At 40.3% G+C, this 17,786-nt stretch overlaps 1 protein-coding gene across 1 annotated transcript in view; it reads left to right on the forward strand.

Annotated features, from left to right (window-relative positions):
* Nucleotides 1-17,786, forward strand: part of DLGAP4 (DLG associated protein 4) — a 1,545,411-nt gene that overhangs the window by 987,430 nt on the left and 540,195 nt on the right. The window lies entirely within an intron of this gene.

Raw genomic sequence — 17,786 nt, forward strand, 5'->3', positions numbered from 1 at the left:
AATTCAGTGATAGAGGGCGATAATGGAAAACTCGCTAAGCGCGATTTGCGATACTAATCGCGTGTTCTTGATAATATGCCCCCATGTGTATTGTTGTAGAAATTGCAGCTATGCTCGGTAATAGCATGCAATTTTCCTTTGCACCTTGTTTGCACCGGTTCTCATTTGATCCTAGTATTCCACTCAAAGAAAATTCTTAGTCCTCTTCGGGGCATATTTACAACAGAATGGAGAAGTGTGGGGTTAAGCAAACACTGCTAACACCACGCTTCTCCATTCTGAAACTACAGGGATGCGGCGTAGTCACAAAAATGCGGTGCACCCCTGCGTTTCCCCTAGTGCTGGCGCTGAGTTCAGCTGCCTAGCGCCAACGCAGCCACCCTTGGACCATAGTCTGCGTTGGGGGAAATGAATGTTAATGTGCAGGAAGGTCTCCCTTCCTGCACATAAACAATAATTCATGGCGTTTTGAAGCTATGTGTGCTGCTTAACGGACTTGTCGAAAAAAAAATAAACACTGTCTCCAGAATGCTCTGAATTCTGGTGTTAGACGGGTTAACACTCTTAAGAAACATACCGAACAGTATCTTGTTTGCTTCACTGTGCAGGTGTTGAAATTAGAATTTTTTGTCAAAACTCTCTACCTAGGCCACAAACACCTTGAAATGAAATGAAATGGTTTGTACCGCACGCTAATACCCAAGGGTGTCTAGGCGCGGCGGCTCTGCAGAATTGACTAACTGGAAGGAGATGTTAGATCGGTGCGATCAGGGTAGCTGTTGAAAAGCCTGGATTTTAAGCGCTTGCGGAACGCCAGAAGATTGCTTTCATGATATGGCTCCAAATGACTTACTTAGACTGGGCTGAAACGCTGAATGGTATTTCATGAATCAACACTGGTAAGAGCGGTGGGGCGGTGGCAGGGCAGGGCTTAAGTCGACAGATGACAGGATAGTAAAAGTGAAATAAAAAAATTAATAAAACCACTTACCTTGCACTTGCCGCATCGCCGACTAGGTGATGTGGCGAGTGCAAGCTAAGCGGTTTTTATACATTTTTAATTTAATTTTACCTATCCCACCATCTGTCGACTTCAATGCCCCGCCCCCACCCCACCACTCTTACCTGTGCCGGCTGCGCCTGAATGGTAATTATCTCAATGTATTGAATCATTCCTTAGCTCACCTGTGCCATTGTAGATGGGGGATAAACCATACTCAAGTCAACATAGGCTCCACCCTAGGAGGGACAGCCCATTTGACACACATGCGAAGAGGAAGTAACATGGAGAAATAAAAATACGTGTCCTCATTAAGCCAGCTGCGAGTAAAGGCACCCTTTTGGTGCTAAAATCTGAGTTTGTGTCAAAATACATGGGTGGATGCATGGGAATGCCCATGCTCCACCCATGGAATGCTTCCCCGACCAAAGTAATACAAGGCAGCGCTACATTTTCTTTTTTTTTACAAAGACACACAAAGCAGGCTTTATGTGTCTTTGTAAAGCTGGAAATACATTTTGCTCCGTGGATGCGCCAATAAAATGGCGCATTCACAACTCTAAATTTTAGTAAATTTGGGCCTTGGTCTAAATCATAGCAGTGAGGCCCATTAAAGGTGAAAGACATCTAAGGTTGTTTTCTCATTCAGAAGGGAATGGCCTAGTAGTTACATATGGTTGGTCCCATTCAATATTGGCACAGTAAGCAAAGAAATGGTGGAATGTGCTCAAAAGCAGTTACTAGTATGGTTAAGATGAATTCACGCATTACATTGACACCTTTTAATATCTAGAGTAGTCACATAGAACATTGTGCTTCACACTTCGAGCAGGAAACTGCAGTCTTCACTTACTATTTTTTTTTAGCCAGAAATTGGTGGGTCTTGTCTAGGCCCAAAACTGTTTTTTTGTTACATATTTTCAGCCACTGGCTACTGTAGTGGGAAGTAAGCAGTTTAGCACCTGGTGGCTAAGGCTTTTATAGTGCGCTACAGAACGGCTTTCACTAATGCACTCACTGAATCCTAGTGTGATAAGCAGTGAGCGTTCCGATTAATAGAATATGAGAACAGATTTATTCCACTAGGCCTCTCTAGTTTGTACATTTTCGACCTGTAGCACCTGGAAGCTCAATTTCATCCTGGATTCACCTTGGCAATTTTCACTGCGTTGTGTGAACGGTAGTATTTTTGAACAACCGTTCCATTGCTGCTCCACTACCCCCATTCTTTCAGGGGCAAGAACAGTGCACGGTCACGTTAAGATTTTGCATGCGCCGGGGAGGCTGTGGGGCATATTATCAAGGTCCGGCGATAAATATCATAAAACGCGCTTACATATTTATCGCCGGCTATCTCTGGAATTTATCGCCCAGTGAGCGCGTTATCAACAACGCGCATCGCCGAGGCAATTAAAATTCCAGAGATAGTGGGGATATCGCCGTTTTCCATGGTGGAAAACGGCGATGTCCTAGATTATAGGGCCTGTGGTCTTAGCCACACAATCAACCCCCCATGTTAGGTATGCCTTAGTCAGGAATTTAACAGACGTTAAATTCCTGCGTTAAGGCATACTTAACGTGATTTTAAATATCGCTAACCCTCGTTGTCAATATGACGAAGCTGGGTTAGCGATATGTTCCCAAGGGAGTTTTGTCAGGCCTCCTTTTCATCTCATTAGCGATGCGATGGGAGGCGTGCTGACAAGGGGAGCTATTGCCAATAAACTGTCGCTAACAGCTGTTAGCGACAGTTTGCTGATAGGGCGATAAAAATATCGCCGCGTTAGCAGCAAAAAGTGCTGCTAAAGCGGCGATATTGCCCTTGATGATATGCCCCTATGTTTTTTTAATTCAATGAGCATGGGGTTTGCGCTCCACAAGCTGACCCGCCCACTATGGCTCTGAAGTGCCTACGACCAATAGACCTTAGAGGAAATGCACCGAAGATAGGGAGAAGAAGGTCACGTGACCATGAGTTGAGAATAATAACAAACACAGAGACATAACCTCGCTTTCACCTTGCAGACTGGAGCATAATATTAAGAATTATAATAATCTTTATTCAGCTGTCTATGCTGCCATAAAAAGAGACAGTTTTAAAAAGATAAAAAATCAGTACATCAAATCCACATGTTAAGTACACTATGGTCATATATACAGGTTTACGTAGTATCCAAAAAAACAGCTAAAACAATAAAACAAAAGGTGAAGAGCCGCAAGCAGTAATTGACAGATTTAAGGTAATGCATAAATGGACCATATTAATCAACAAGGGTCCATTACATTTGTAGCAGCATGACAATGTGTAAATACGCAAGGGGGAGGTAACCGTTAATCACCTCTAGTGCATCTCAACCTTAGGGCAGACCTTAAAAAATTACTCACACAAAAAAAGGGTGTTAACATTAGGTAAAAGCTGTAAAAACAATAAGGCAACACGGACCTGTCTAAAACCCTGGGGCATATTATCAAGCACGGCGTTAAAATTATCGCAGCTAAAGCGGCGATAATGGGCTTGATAATATGCCGCAGAGAATTCCAATAGAAGCCCATGTTGACACCAGAACATGGGCTTCTATGAGAATTCTCAAGGGCATATTATCAAGCCCATTATCGCCACTTTAGCGGCAGTTTTCTGCCGCTAAAGCGGCGATAATTTTAACGCCGTTTTTTTGATAATATGCCCCCCAGTTCTTTTAAAAGACCTTTGAGAAACACTCTTCTAGGATGTGAGAAATATTTACAAAAAAAGATAAAATGAAGGGTATCCTGGAGCATAAGAAAGCAGGCAATTGTTTTATCTGTTCATGTCCCATTCTGTCTTGCATGTTGGCCTGCTCTCTGACATCTGCCGCTGTCACAATGTCTTCTAACATTTCAATCAAGGGTTCTTTGTCAGATCTGTTTTTGGAATGGATTTTCTCTGAGACCAAACAAGTCTTCTGGCACTAGTGGCAATTGCACTCTGTCAACTGGTCAATCACTCCTGTCCTCCAGGAGCTATGACCAACCAGTCCTGAGGGAAGGCCAACAGAGAAAGTACATCTGATCTGGCGGCTAGATGTCATGGGCAGGTGGCCCGCAAGCTTGTGCATAGTTCTGTCTGGCGGCCAAGTGACTGGTCAGACAAATTCACCATCTATACTTGTCACTGCAATCTGAACGTCACTGTCACTTCTGTCAACCTGCCAGCTGTTACCACGATGAGCTGTGCTGAAAGCAGGAAGCATGCACCCTGTTCAGAGAGACCCGGAGGCATCTGCGATCTCAGGCAAATCTAAGCTCTCCGGGAAGACACAATATGCAGTTCTGTTCAGAGATGTTCTTCTGTCCAGAGACGCATTGGTGCAGTGGCACCAAAACCATGCCACTGCGCTGATGCGTCCTTCACAGACAATAGCCTACTTTGTTTTAAGTAAGAATAATACATTTAATTACATTTCTATTTACTTTCAATTAAGGGTTAAGGGTAAATTTAATCTTATATGATTATAAAAGGTATAAAAAAAGAGTTGAAGTACTTATTCAGTGAACTTAAATTCACTTTAATTTAAATTGATTAAGAGTAATGGTGAGTAATTTGATGTTCTTTAAGTGCAGATGTGCAGAGTGTAATGTGCTATTTATTATGATTGTCTTAACAAAACATGTTACCTCTGTCACCATAAATAAGCTTTTCAACTTTTTGAAGTAGATTTTTATTTTCCACTATGTGCGTATAATATACAAATACTGCGTTTCATATTCTTACATCAAGACCAGTTGATTCTGTGCAACTGTTGCTAAAACAAAAACAGGATTGTTTCAGAAAACTTAACAATAATCAAATAACAAATAAACACAATATCATATACTTTGACAGTATTCACATGAAAGACAACAACGGTTCTGTATAATGGATACAAAAAAATCTCCTTATACTTTTTTAGACAACTATGTGTAGAGTGTTGTACATATAGGGAAAGTCCTACGTTGTTCACATAAAGTTCCAGGGACTCCTATTTTTCTGGTCCTCACAAGGTGATAATATATTAGAGCGCCAAAGGGAGGTGGCCTGCAGGCATTAGGAAACCGAATTTGCGACACTATTTGGAATTCTTTGCAAGTTTTGGCGAAGACTTGACGTCGTTCTGTTTCCTTGATTCTTTAGGGCTTGCCTCATCAAAGAACCAACGCGTTTCGACCTTCTACGTGGCACTTATTATCGAAGGTCTTCATCAGGGTGGACAAGTATTAAATGGAGGACTGGAGGTATCACAGGCGTATTTGAAGATGTAAGGTTCTTGATTCTTGTATCTCCAAGCGGAAATCTTTTAAACTAGCTCAGCCGGAGTGCAAGCACTCGTATTCTGTAGCGGCTCAATTGCGTAGGAGCTGGCTTTACACAAATTAATTGCGTTACGGCTCGGGATTTTGTTCCGTGGCGATGGGTCGTGCAGTATGCTTCAACAGCTCAACCCCAACTCAATTTGCATCGAGGAATTGAGTTGGGGTTGAGCTGTTGAAGCATACTGCACGACCCATTGCCCCGGAACAAAATCCCGAGCCGTAACGCAATTAATTTGTGTAAAGCCAGCTCCTATGCAATTGGGCCGCTACAGAATACGAGTGCTTGCACTCCGGCTGAGCTAGTTGAACAGATTTCCGCTTGGAGATACAAGAATCAAGAACCTTACATCTTCAAATACGCCTGTGATACCTCCAGTCCTCCGTTTAATACTTGTCCACCCTGATGAAGACCTTCGATAATAAGTGCCACGTAGAAGGTCGAAACGCGTTGGTTCTTTGACGAGGCAAGCCTTAAACAATCAAGGAAACAGAACGACGTCAAGTCTTCGCCAAAACTTGCAAAGAATTCAAAATAGTGTCGCAAATTCGGTTTCCTAATGCCTGCAGGCTACCTCCCTTTGGCGCTCTAATATATTATCACCTTGTGAGGACCAGAAGAATAGGAGTCCCTGGAACTTTATGTGAACAACGTAGGACTTTCCCTATATGTACAGCACTCTACACATAGTTGTCTAAAAAAGTATAACGAGATTTTTTTGTATCCATTATACAGAATCGTTGTTGTCTTTCATGTGAATACTGTCAAAGTATATGATATTGTGTTTATTTGTTATTTGATTATTGTTAAGTTTTCTGAAACAATCCTGTTTTTGTTTTAGCAACAGTTGCCCAGAATTAACAGGTCTTGATGTAAGAATATGAAACGCAGTATTTGTATATTATACGCACTTAGTGGAAAATAAAAATCTACTTCAAAAAGTTGAAAAGCTTATTTATGGTGACAGAGGTAACATGTTTTGTTAAGAGTATCTTTGATTCCAACCTCTGTATTCCTTAAGAGAATCAATCCCCTGTTGTTTATAGATTCATTATGATTGTTGCATTGTGAGTGTGGGGAGAGGCCATCAATAATGTCCTTTGAGGTGTCATCAGCGATGTTATCAATGATGTAATTTAACATGGCACGAGTGATGTAATATATAAAGTGATAAGAAGTGCACAGTGGGCGTATATTATAGTTAGCTCGATAACTGCTGAATTTCACTGCTTTTGGGTTCTTAAATGTTAGTTGTCGTGTGTTAAGAGTGGATATGAGGGCCCCAGATTAGATGTGCACATATACTACTTAACGGCGCCATTTTGGATAGTCCCAGAATGCTGTGCTTGGGAGTTGGGTGCAGGGTTCGATGGCATTTGGCACCTTAGGATTGCCCAGGGGAGCCTGGTATCTAGAACCCAGCCTTCCTCCATAAAAAGTCCTCCACGAGTGAGAGACATGTATGTAGTTGGACACTGGAACTGGATGGCCGAAATACCACAAACAGCTGGAAGGACAAGCCCCCTGATGCCCTAATGGACTAAGGATTCTGTCTGCAGATGACCCCAGGACCAGTGGGTTTCTATTGGACCATTGAGATTGGTTCCCTTACACCCACTAAGGACCAGTTCAGGGAATTGCTGGACATCTGTGCCCCAGCAGGAGGAGAGAGGCACTTGGGATAAAGCAAAGGAGAAAAGCTGGCACAGGGAGCCAGTGGAACCAGCTGTCAGCACAGTTTGCCATTTTAGGGGCCAGGACTTCTGCTGTAAAAGCTCCAGTTGTCTAGGGCTCTCAACCAGAAGCATAAGGGGCCCAGGATCACCGAAACCAGCCCACCAGGGCCCAAGGCATGTATATTTAAAGTAGACCTATTTAAACATAGCCAGCTCGAGCAATGGCACACATGGGGCTCTGTGGCAAGTTTACAGAAGACCCCAGGATGGCCAGTGTTCGGCAACAGTTTTATAATTAATTAATGCTTTGAAAGGGGATGTGCATGAGACCCTCTTCCCCAAAGAGGAAAGAAGACATGGAGAGCGCTATCGTACCCTCTACCATGGAAGGAAGGGGCTCCAGACCCCATTCTCAGGCCCCTAATGTGGAGAATGTACTGCAGAGTGCAGTCGCTAATCATACAATGGCAGTTGGCTCCCCCACTCTCTGCGTGGTGGTGTCTGATGGGAGTGGGTCGGGCATCACGAAGCGGACAGCGTGCATGCATTGAGCTGGCAGGGACAATCCAGTTACCAGCTCATGCACTGGCAGACAACATAGCCAGCTGGTAGGATAGCTGGCTGGATGATGCAGGAGTGGACTGCCCCAAACTAATGTTCATCGGGGTGTCTCAGGTGGGACTGGGCACACCCGATAAAAAATGAAACTAAAAAGAAAAGAAGATGGAGGACGCAAAGCCCCACACAACAAAAAGTAGATCAGCCATATCCACAATTAAATATGCATGCGCCACATAGGGAGCACTTCCTAATGCCCTGCAGGACTGCATTGTCCCAAAGTTTTCTTCCTCGTGGTGGCCACAGGAGGGCTGGTGCACCACCAACATTTCAAAGGAGAGTTGTGGGTGGCTGGAGGTGTAGTTTAATAAGTGACCCTTAGTTTCAAGGGTCAATGAATTTATGACCCCAAGGCTTTTCCCTCAACATTTCAAGCACTTCTAAGACTCAAACTTTTGTTCTACAGCCTGAGAGTGTGGGCACCTCTTGTGGTTGGTCCTATGGCTGCATGTTTTGTGGTCTAAAGTGGTTTTTAAAAATACAAAGACACAGGTTATGTTGTTTGACAGTGCTTTATTTAAAAACAGCATTGCTGACAGTGATTCCTGATAAATATTGCAGTGGTTTGTTGATGAAAATGCTTGTATGTGAAATACAATGTCAGTGATAGATGCTTTATGACGTGATTCATGGCCTTTAATGTGGTAACTCTGACGCACTAATAGGCCTGTATTATTTAAATTGAAATGCCCCTATACGGTAATGTGCAATCTGGTATGGGAGGGGTACTGAGATTTTTAGGGGTCATAACCCTTTATGGGTCGAATTTGATTGAAGAATTTCATCAGCGGTATTTCCACCAACCTTATGTATATATTAGTAAATTACTGATTAGTATTTATTAAAGTATGTGTAATAAATGTGCTTTTTTGCAAAGGAAAACCACAGACTGGACAAACATGTCTTGAGTGTTTTTTCATCCTAGAGCCAACACCACCTGTGTAGGCCTTGGACTTCTCTGCTTCCCTATCCTGAGAGAGTCAAGCGCTACAATGGATTGGTTGTTTCCCAGTGAGGGTGCAATTGTGGACCTATAACTTTCGTAGGGCTCACATCCTGCACAACTAATAGCCTGGTTTCCTTCCAGCTATCGTTACATATTTAGTTGATTTAATGTAATATAATGTCATTATAAACAATTTAGATTTAAGGGTTAGGAGGTACGTAAATCTAATTTAATTTAAATTAATTATGAGTTTAGAATTAAGCTGGGTAGTAGTGTTAGGTCAAGATAACTTTATTTCAATTACCTAGAATAAAAAAGCATGTAAACTAAATATAAAAAATATAAATTATTACATTTAATACATTTTACATTAATTTGGAAGGTTAATGAAGTTGTAAGTGCTGAATGGAGGGGACAACATGGCTCTAAAGTACATTTGACACTTGCCTTTATATAGTAGTAAATCGAGATGGTTGTCCTCATGTTAGAAAAATATACACACTCACATAGCTGCATCATTTAGATAAGTTCCAGGTGTGCTGTCCTTTTCATGGAAATCTTTTAATCTACTTATTGTCAGAGAAAGAAGGCATTCATATACCTCTTTTATAGAGCTCTTATGTTTTGTCTTGCAACCACTTTGCGGAGCTAAGTAAATATGTTTGATAGCCGATTCACTGGAAACACATTGGGCCCGATTCACAAAGGTAAACTAAGACGAAAGTCTAACTTTATGACTTTCGATACACACAAAGGGCATTTACTACACTACAAGTGAATGCCCTTTGTGAATATCGAAATTCGAACTTACTGACTTTCAGTATCCACAAGGGGCAGTTACCAGTAGTAAATGCCCTTTGTGAATACCGAAAGTCGTAAAGTTAGACTTTCGTCTCAGTTTACCTTTGTGAATCGGGTCCCTTGTCCTTCTGGAATCCACCCATTGGATAGACTGAGCTCCTTAACCTAAATGTTGGGTTTATAGTTGCAGTCGGATCTAGGGAATCTGGGCCTGATCCTTCTGGGGAGGAAGGTAAGGGTGATCTTGTGTTACCAGTGGAATATCGTGGTAGGAATCCTTGAAGACAGTAATGTTGAAGTTCCTTTTGAAGGTTAGTAGGCAGGCCAGGGCCCTCCAATATGAGTTCAGGTGATGTCAGGAGTGAATGCCGATCAATCTTACAGTCTTTCTACTGTGTTTGTTTCTGTAAATGTAATCCGGGATCTCACCCTGGATATAAGGGTTCCAACTATGTGTAAGAAGAGGATGTTAATGCCAGCAACCTGGTATGAGTTCCACATGACTGTTGTTGATATTTCAAAGAACTGTGATCTTGACTGTATGTTCTTCTGGCACTTTGTAAAGGGATTTCAGGGTTTGGAGTGGTGGGATGGTGCAGAGATATGTTCTTGGGCAGCAGGGCTTGTGATCACTTTCCCCTTTCGGCATCAGCCCCAGTCGTCTCCAATGGTGCTGCAGTGTAGTGATGGTGGAATGTAGTGAGCTTAACTGGAACATGGAAGCAGTGGTTCACATACAGGGCTTCTGCCTTGGTGCAGCAGTGCATAGAGCTGGCAACTTGCTAGAGATCTGAAGAAGCAATGAATGTGCCTTCCTATCCTATGGAAAATACATATTTTTATATAGTGAGTTAAAGCCACTTAAATCCATTTATGGGTTCTTTGTTGCCTTTGTCGAGAATCCAACTTGAGCCTTGCAGGTCAAAACAGAAAGTTTAAAATGGTGATTGAGGTGAGAGATCGATATTTAGGGGGTTGGGTACCGCCATTCGGTTTATACTTAGCACGCCTTGCAAAACACGAAATCTGAAAAGTTTAAAATAATAAACGAAAGTACCGCTTTTTGGCTCTTCTCGGCCTTCTGGCGACGGACAGTGTGTGGGCAGGCGTCAGCCATTTGATGCCCTTCAGAGCACCAAGCACACCCAAAACATCCATCCCAGCAAAGTGCCTTTGCTCGAAGCTCCAGCACTTCTACACAATATCGAGATACTCACTACTGTCAGGGACCTACGATCATCCTGTCCCTTCCCCCTCCCTAACTTGTATTGTGTTTTCCACTTGCAGGATGTACCACCCTTGAAGTTTTAGAAAAGAAGCAAAACTGCCTCAACTGCGGGCATGGCAAAGTTGGGAATCTCCACCAACCTTTGCTAAAGTGAAGTTTCCAGGCTTTGCCCAGCAACTCTGGTGAAGGCTTCCACTTTGCACAGCCCTAGTGTCAGCTTGGGAGTTGATAACAGTCGGTAGAGGATGCAACTCAGACAATATCTTCACTGTTCATGCAGTGCCTTTGGGTATGCCATCTAGGAAAAGAGTCGTTATGTGCTCTTGTTCCTATCATGGATCACGCATGTGAAAACCTCCACTTTAACTTCAACATTTTCACAACAAGGTCAAATAATAACTTGTCAAAAGACGCAAGTGCTCTCATTAGGCTTGAAGATGCCCTTCCAAGTGTCGAGATATGGCTGCCGCAGGGGCAATGTAAGTGATCAAACCCCTTTCGAGACATCTGACCTACTGTTGGGTAAGGGTGCCGCAGGGATTGGGTGGACAGTCTGCCTTGTGCCCTGGGTCCAGATGTTATGGGTAGCTTGTCTGCCACAGGATGCCTCTTGCCAGGTTTGTGAGTTTGTCCTTAGAAGGGATGTGCTGCTATATTTATAGGAGTTATCCATTTTTCATGTATCTGCAGTGGCGTAGGATGGGGGGTGCGGTAGGTGCGGGCCACCCCGCATGTCATCACAGAAGGGAATGGCAAAAATATGTGTTTTTTAAACACATATTTTTGCCATTTTGTCAAGCCGAGGGTGACAAGAAATCACTGAGGGGGTGACAAAATGGCAAAAATATGTGTTTTATACACATATTTTTGCCATTTTGTCATGCCGGGGGTGACAAGAAATGTTCCGCACCAGGTACCACCTGACCTTGCTACGCCACTGTGTATATATGTGGTCAGTGTGGCAGGCTCTGGTGCACAGGGATCCAGAGTTAGCAAGGGCTGGATGACGGATATCCCACTTTATGGACAGTGAGCTCTGGAAGGCAAACGGTATGACAGTGTGCAGCCACAGGATCTGCGCCACTAATCTGCACACGGGACAGCCACATAGGACCTCGTGCTGTGTCTCGTTCGATACGATTTGGAACGTCTCTGATAGCTTGCTGTTTCACTTTATGACATATCCGGTCACTGGCAGCATACTGAGGTGTAACTGCGTTGTGTGCCAAGCCTCGCTTTCAGACATGACCTTTGACATGCTGTGAAAGCCAAGGAAGGACAAGGAGCATCTGCTTTATGCCGAGAAATGTTGGGTGACAATCGGTGTGTCCGTGGGAAAAGAGCAGATGATTTTACAGGTGTTGCTGGAACAACCGCTTATTGTCCCCTTGCAGTTTTATCTTTGTTTTTCTAGACTCAAATGCCTCCTTCCTCTACATATACATACACATATAGATATACCTCTATACCTATTGATTGGCTTAGGGGCTGTGAGAAATGATGCGAGGTAACCTTAGTTTGAGGGAAACTCTAGTAGCTTATTGTTGAACTTTCCCAAATGTATGTAGTTCCTTTTCTGGTACATTCTCGATCAAAGCTGTGTAATGATATGTGCACTTAATTACTTCACTTTTTACGTCTTTTAACAATTATACTAATAACAGGGTTATTACCGCAAAACTCTGTGGCACATATTTTTATCAACCAAGGAACAACAAAAGGCTGAGTAAATTCAGCAACTTCAAATAAACACACAGCTCTGTACAATATAGACATTAACTTCCGTGTTATTGATTTGGGTTCTCATTATCAGCCAGTTCATATTTCCTCTCCGTGCACATCGCCTTCCACCAGCATGCCAAGATAAGTGTAACTAATGATGTATTTGCTAAGTTCATCCGGTTCTTCCTCCCACCTCTTTGCTTTTGGCACTCCACTCCTCTTCATCTCTTCCTCCTTTCCCCTCTTTTACAGACTCACTCCTACTTTGCATGACATGTCTGCCATCAGATACTGGATGGCCATAACTACTTGATGCTTACCACCGCCCCCCCCCCCCCCCCAAAAAAAAAGATGTGTTACCGTCACTATAAAACATTGTTGAAAAAGTAAATTTTTGTATTTTTTATCATAGAGTCAAAGTTTAACATACAATTGCAATAATAGTTTTATTATGTAGTTATCCTTGCATAATATACATTTTATTTTGGTATTAAAGTTATTGTGATAGTTCGTTTTTAATTATCGTTAAAAAAAGTTGGTGATATATAATATTTTATGTGCTGTTATTTTATTGGGCTATTGGGTGGGTAGTGTTTTTTAGTTTTATAATAATTATTGTTAATTGAAAAATATTTTAATTTTTTGCTTTTTTATTCTTATTTATTTGTTTACAGGTTTAATATTTTTTAATTATATAACACATTTTAATTTTAGGTTCTGTGATTTATTTAGGATTGACTGGTCACTGCTTTAAATAGAATACACATTAATGTTAATGAATTAACATTAGTATCATAACATAAATATCAGTAACTATTAAGAAATGTTTAATTGCAAATTAGTTTATATGTATAATTGATTATAAAATCATGTGGTTATATGTTTTAGAAAAGTATTACCTTATTGTTTTTTTATTGGTTGCAGATGTAGGGTGGTTTTGGGAGGTAGTATTATTTTTAAAGTGTGTATTAATTATTGTTAATTGTTTAACATGTTTCATTTTAAATGTTTGACATTGTTATTTATTTGTTTACATTTTTTCAGTTTTATAATTATTATTTCTAATTTTGGCATATGGGTTTTACTGGGGGATTTAGTGGCTAGTCTTAAAGTGATATACATGAATTTAGAATAATTGATTAATCTACTAATTATGGTATTTTTAAGTGAAACTGTGTTAGTCAACTTGTTCAGTTTTTACACTTATTGAAATATGTGATTTTATGTTTAACTAAAAAAAAATATTCATTACTTTTTTTATTACATGTCGTGGGTATAGTGGGAGAATGAGTGGGTAGTGTTATTTCAAAAATATATTTAGATAGTATATTATGAAAAATGTATTCAATAGTGTTCAATTTAAAAAGTGAAATATGTAACGTCTGGAAATTGTTCATTATTTTTAGTAATGATAATTCATTAGAACTGATTTTATTATGATTCGTTTAGGTTTTTTTTGCTTCATAGAGTTTGAGACCTGCTGCTTCCTTTAAAAAAATATTTATTGAAATGGGACTTTCTTACAATTCTGATAATATTTACCAATATTATCTGAATTATTTTTTATGTTTTTACATTTTACATATTTATTTGACTTTTTTTTTAACTTACATTATTTGGTGGTAGTGAATCTGACTCCTTCCCCCATATACCAATATATGTCCTTTCCCTAATGTTTTTGGACTGGAGTAAATGTGACCCACCCCTCATCCACTCCCCCTTCCCCCCACACCAAATGTGTGAACTTTCCTGTGCCTAATTTGTGACAGAATAACTGTGGCGAGGCCTAATGATTTGCTCAGAAGTCAGTGGCTGCCACAATTGAATGTTGATGTGCTGAACACCAAGGTTGCTAGTCTTGATTTCACCTTAAGCCTCTTTATTCCATTACCAGGTACTCCCTGCCCTTTTATCTCACTCTTGCATGTTCTTTTTATCCCTGCTCTCTCAATTTGCCACAGCTTTTTTCGTCTTTCTCTTCCTCCCCCTTTCCAACTTTTGTGTTTTTCTTTGTCTTTCTCTGAGTCAAAGTCTGACGTGGAAAATAAGTGATGTCCCCCAAAAATGGGTGCCAAAGGGCTCCACCTGCATCCACCTGCTCAAATTAAGCACTGAATTTTCCGCAAGTTTGTTAGACGGGAGTTAGAACAATAAATCAGACCCACCACCCTCCAATGTATGCACTAGCTGCAATATTAGCATAGAACAGCACCTCTGACCCATCTCTCATTTATGCACTTTTCTCTTTATTTTTTGGGCTACGGTTAAAATAATAAATTACCCAGAAAATATACACTTACACCGATGTTTGTTAGGCTGGAGTTCCAATATTACTTATGCTCTCCCATGCTCCCACTATGTATGCTCTTTCCCAAACATGTGTTGGAATGGAGTTAGAATAGTAAATCTGACCACCCAAGTGTATGCACATTTGTTGGTGTGGAGTCAAAATAGCAAATGTGACCCATCTTAATGTACGTAGTTTCCACAGTGTTTGTTTGAAAAGAGTTAGAATAGTAAATCAGACCCATCAACTCCCAGTGCATCGCCCTACCACAGTAGTTGCTAAACTGGAGTTCGAACAGTAAACCTGATCAACCCAGTGCATGCACTTTCCCCAGTGTTTCTTGACCATGAGTTAGAACACTAAATCTGACCCCCATAGCCCCCCAGCCCCTCACCCTGATACCCCTTCCTATGTACGCACTTTCCCCAATGTTTGTTAGACTGACCCTATCCCACATGCAACATATGCTTTTTCTGGAAGGTTTTTTAGGATTGTAGTTAGAATAGTATACTTTACTTGTTTTTCGTTTATTATTATAATGTTTTTTTATTGTACTTAGGTTACTATATGATACTTCATTCTAGAATATGTTTTTAAACTAGTTTGAGCATATGTACTTGAAAACTATATATTTTAATTATTTTATTTCTTGTAATTGTTTTCCCTTTGTGCGTTTTAATTATTTTTCCGTTTTCAGTAGTTTAAAAATGTACATATTTTACAAATTGTCAACAATTATTTGAGTTGCTTAATGAAGTCGAAATATGTTTTCTCTACATTTTACATTATTGCTAATGTAATCATGGTTTAGTGAGTTTTATTATTTCATATGTATTATTATTGCATTACAGACTACTTTTACTTGTATAATAAATTAATTGTAACATAATTCAATATGTTTTACTGATACTCTTATTTTCAAATTAAAAATATTTTTTGAACATTTTAAAGTGAATAAATGTTCATGTGTATTTTATTTTATTTTTTTTATATACTTTTTAAAACATATAATCTAACTTTTATTTTAAATTACAACATTTTTAATTACAATGAAATACATATGCTTACCATTGTAATGTCGACATTTTGGACATCGATATTTTGGTGGGCAAAATATTTGTACTTTACCTTTAACATATGTAAAGTCTCAATTTTTTTTGCTGATATTTTACCGTTAATATATTTGACAGTCTTTTGAAATAGTCATGTTACTACAGATAAATACCAGCTGCTCAGTAATAGTAAGACCCACCCTGCTTGCCTCCCCACACAACTCAATCCCTTATTAGCATAGGACCAAATTAAACTACATTAATAGACTGCTGGTGGATTTCCAAAATATGTTACTGACAAAGTAATTTGTAGAGAGGGTCTGGAATACAACCCTGTGGGTAACCCTGAGAAAATTCTGGGAGGATTAGCGCCAAGGTCTTTCACAACATCTGTCGCCAACTCTGCATTGTGAATTCCGTGATAACATTCCACAACCCTATCCCCCGGAATCCTCACTCGTAGTTGATGACGTAAATGTAGGGTGTTCTGGGAGGAACACTAATGGTAAACGACATTATAAGACACCTCCCTCCTTTAGATATACAAAAGTAAAATATCACTTCCAACCAATATTCTTGCTATAATAAATAATAAAATTACATTTAAAAAAATGCAAAAACACTGCAGTAGGTGCGCGGTAATGTAACTAGAAAAAAAGGTAACATAATAATAATACACAAAAATGTACAATACATGTCAGGGAATGCAATAGAAATTATACTGTTAATCTATTTGCAAATATAATCATGCAGTTTCTTTGGTTCAACCACAGCTCTAAAAAATGTACTCGTCTTATTGCTGATTCCAGTATCTGCTTCCTCCTACTCTCCCTGGGAAGTCATCCAAAGCTTCTCCACCTGCCATATTATCCTCACATGTACCTCGACTAGACTGATTTATTTATTTAAGGTTTTATATAATGCAGCTAACTGTAACTGGTTGTATAACTGAATATGCTCTTGACTATCAGGTATCCAATCAAATCTCTTCCTTATAAAATTTAGAACATCCTCCGGCGCTGTAGACTGAGTGTACAACTCATCCTTCCCCTTACACAGAGAGACAGGAGTGAGGTACCATACTTTACCATCATTCAACAGTACCGAATTACAAAAACCTTTTTCCACTATTAATGGCTGGGAAAACCGACTTCGGCCTTTCTTCAACATTCCACTTCTTTTCCCACTCACCCTGTCTCCTACTTCTATGTGCACTGGCTTACATTTATGTCTCAGGTAATAATATTTCTTGTACATGGTCTGTGCCTGTGACAACCTTTCTCTGATAGCTTAGAGTGACCAATGAACCCATTTAGCTGTCGCCATCCAGCCCATGTTTTCTTTAGACATAGATGGTTTCCCACTCATTAATTCTAAAGGACCACACAGAATAATCCTTCATTTAGTACCAAGTAATTCTTTCCTCCATTCCAGCTTATTGTTGTTGGCCAATTGGATGAACCCCTTAATAACACGGTTGAACCGCTCCACTGCACCTACCGCTCCACTGCACCTACTTTCATTTCCTACCTGCAGGTAGGAAATGAAACTTTCTGAAGTAAACTGTGGACCATTGTCATTAAGTATACACTTAGGTAACCCTTCCTTCAAAAATACCGTACCTAAGAATTGGACAGTATTACCAGTTTTTGCTTTATGAACAATCTCAATCTCAGGCCACTTTGTAAAATGACCTATAACAACTATCAAGTACTTTTGTTCACCATGTTCCCATATGGGACCATTGACATCTATTCCTATTCTTTCCCACTGCATCTTTGGGCTACATATAGGGTGCAAAGGTGGCTTGAGTGCAGTATGGGTCTTGTCTGAATTCTCACATTGTATGCAATTTCTTACTTTTCTCTCTTTTTCCATATGTGACCCTGGCCACCAATACACATTTTTCACTCTGCATTTAGTTTTGCCAATACCTAAATGTACTTCATGACAAATTCCAAAACTTTTGTTTGCAGACTTTCAGGCATCCTTGTCACCAATTTGTAAAGATGTTTCGGCACACAACGCTCCTACGGAAATCTTCTTTTTTGACAAAGTATTCAACCCTGACAAAAGGAACAGCGTCAACGTGTTTCACAACGTCTGTCAATGGCCTTGCATCGTGAATG

The sequence above is a fragment of the Triturus cristatus genome, chromosome 7, assembly GCF_964204655.1.
Source record: "Triturus cristatus chromosome 7, aTriCri1.1, whole genome shotgun sequence".
In the NCBI taxonomy this organism is placed as follows: domain Eukaryota; kingdom Metazoa; phylum Chordata; class Amphibia; order Caudata; family Salamandridae; genus Triturus; species Triturus cristatus.